A 3,207-nucleotide genomic window follows, 5' to 3' on the forward strand; every position below is an offset into this window, starting at 1 on the left:
AAAAATCAGGTTTTCCTCAATGAATGAATAATTACAAAAAGAATAATCGTCCGAATAGTTAGATGTTGTGGTGTGTGTCCAGCTTCTAACACTCCCCCCCTCCTTGCTCATGTCGTCCCCGACATGGCCTTGATCTACTGCTTCATCTTATCGTTTCCCGCATTTTTAGCAGTGATTCGTACCTGGCATGTAGGTTCAGCATTGTTGGGCCAAAGATGTCCGGATTCATGGTGAAGAACCCTGTATAGAATGCTTCTTCAAAAGCCTGGAGGTGATAGGATGGTAGAAACGTGATCCTTTGATACAGTGCATGTATCACCTCCTTGGAAGGCTGGCCTGACAGACCATAGGCGTATTTGTATGTATCCTGGAAGAAGAATATGCTGTCGGTCACCTGGCCTGGCTTGAAGGTCTCGAACACTGCTAAGATGGTTCTGCAGATTTTCCTCATCATAATGCATGTAAGGTCAGGTGAGCCAGTGAACAACTTTATGGCACCCATTAGGGTTTTCACCATGTATTGGACACTTATTCTCTCACCTGCCTTCACACCCGGCAACTTGGGGTAGTTCAGCCAAGTGGGTTGGCTTCTTTGCAAAATTTCATGTGCCTTCCACGTCCTAACCCTTGGTAGAGGACAGAAGCTGAGGTTGTCTCTGATATTTTTAGGTGCCTCTACCAAGTGGATTAGGTATTGTGGGTACTTTGTAAGCCAAGCCTTCCTCCACTTTGGTTGAGAATCCAGAATAAGCTTAACTCCTAGCTTTGAGGTGTCTGCATTGTAGAGAGGTACAGCTGGCTCTTCTCTGATCCGCTTGTTTATTGTAGTTGCCTCATATTTCAACAATGGATATGGGAGAGAGGGTTGAAGCCACTCACGCCTGAGATTACTGGCGTTGATCTTCTGAATGGTCATAGATTTGAAGACCCTCTGCTCCCACTCCAAGGCTTCCTTTGTGGTTTCTCTGAGCTCTTCCTCTATTGCCTTACGCAATTTTTCCTCCTCTTCTTGTGTTAGATCTTGTGGCTCTTGAGAGGATCCTGCTATGATTTCCTCTTGCATAGGTGTGTCCACAGGATCTACCACATTTTCGAGGTCGATACCCTCATTGACGGCTGGCCCTGAGCTTTCTGCCTCTCCTCCTTGCTGGCCTTTCAACTCCTCAATTTTCTTGAGGAGTGTTTGCTTTTCCGCTTCAGCTTGTCCGCCCATATTCACGAGGAGGTCATTAAGTTCGGCGTTTATTCTTTCCACCTCCTCGAGCTTTATCTCCATGCTTTCCACTTCGTCTTGCAGGGCTTTTTGGCCCTCTTCCATTCGAGTTTGCATGACTATAGAACCTTTAGACATCATCAATCTCTGCTTTTTCTCGAGAGTCGGTTCTTTCTGAAGTTCTTGCATTTGCTCTTCATAGAGTTGACTCTCAGAAATGATTTGAGTCGAGCTCGTAGCTCTAACTCTAGCAGGTGATGCTCGCAGCCTCTGGATGGTTTGATCTTTGACTTTTAATTGGTCCTTGAGCTCAAGGACTTCATCCAGGCTTGCTTCTTGTTCTATCTCTGCTTTTTCCTTGGCATTCCTTATGGCCTCTACTTCTTTCGTTTCTTCTGCCAGCTATAGTGTCAGATTATCTCTTTCTTTTTCGGCATCTCGTAATGACTTGCTGAGTTGCTGACACTTTTCTTTAGCTGCTTGCATTCTTTTTGCTGCTGCCTCATTTGCTTCTTCCATTGCTTGGCAGTTTTGCAGATCCCTTGCCAAGCTGGCCTGTAGGTCGGCTTCTCTCTCCTTTTGCCCTTCGCTTTGTGCCTGCAGAGTATCTACTTTCCTTTTGATCTTTTCTTCAGTGGCTCTGAGAGTTGTCACTTCTTTCTCTGAAGCCATGGATTGTGCCCTCAATCCGGCTAGTTTTGTCATCACCACGTCCCAGTCATTGGAGGGCGGGTGCAGGTCTACCATGTCTGTAGCAATTTCTTTTAGCTCCACTAGCCAGTTGAAAGTGCCTTTTGAGATGCAAGCACAATGGTCTTACAAGCTCTCCATTCCTCACACATTTCAATGTGTTGATTTGTTAGATGTTGAGGTATCCACTTTTTAGCATATTTGTGGAGACTCTGCTCCCAATGAAATAGGCATGATCGTTCACGTCCCTCCATGATATTATCTGGCCCGCCATTGAAGACTGTTCGAATAGCATTCCAATTTGCACCAGCTTCATCAGACATAAAACCTGCAAAGTCAGCTGCACCATGTCCGTACTTTTCCATTGTTGAATTAAGGCTCTCCCAAAAAATAACTTGAGTCTTTGCATCCTCTTCTTTAGTTTCACATATAGCAATTATTTGTAGTGATCGTATGCTGCAAGATATTCAACATAAACATTTTCACACATCTTCTTTTATTTAATGATAAAAAAATACGAGATATTTAAATACTTAAAGATTACCTTGGATCATAAACTGAGCATGACATTGTTGCCCATCCATCTATTCTATGGGTAAAATCAAAATGTACCCACACATTTCTCAAGTCACCAATTTCAGTTCTTTTCATCCGATTTACTAGATCAATCCCAGAACCTAGTCCTTTAGTGGACATTTTAAATAGGAAGCACTTGTCATCCTCTTCACCCTGTCCAGGAAATCTACTCCCATGAAAAAAAGGAAACATGCACTTTTTTTGAAGCAATAAAATATTATCATATCCATCCCCAATAACAGCACCTTGACTCTTCCTCTCCTTTGAAACAATTGAAGAAAACCTACACGATGCATCACAAGAAGGCTAAATTTATAACAGTTAAAAAATTAACAAATTCAAGGAACCAAATTGAGTTTTCTTACCCTTTGGTTTGAACCAGTGGCATCATTTCTTCCAAAAAATCATTGAATTGTACATCGGATGTAGCTTCAGCTTCCTCACCAATCAAGGAGTGAAGAACAAGTTGTTGAGCCACTAACATTTGAATTTTTCTTGGGCCACCCTTTTTTATTTTTAGTACTGCACCTACCAATTTCCGCACTCTTGAAAAAGCAGCCCTAGAGGTTCCTGCCTTAACATTATGACAATGTTTACCAACATGTATTGCCAGTCGCGACATTGTACCATCTCTAGGCAAAACATAATAGATTTTGCAGGGACAAGCAGCAACACAAGTAACAACCTTCTGACAATAATGACAAGTTATTGTTGTATTCTCTTCCATT

Source organism: Adiantum capillus-veneris, chromosome 19 (genome assembly GCF_014529385.1).
Source record: "Adiantum capillus-veneris isolate H3 chromosome 19, ASM1452938v2, whole genome shotgun sequence".
In the NCBI taxonomy this organism is placed as follows: Eukaryota; Viridiplantae; Streptophyta; class Polypodiopsida; order Polypodiales; family Pteridaceae; genus Adiantum; species Adiantum capillus-veneris.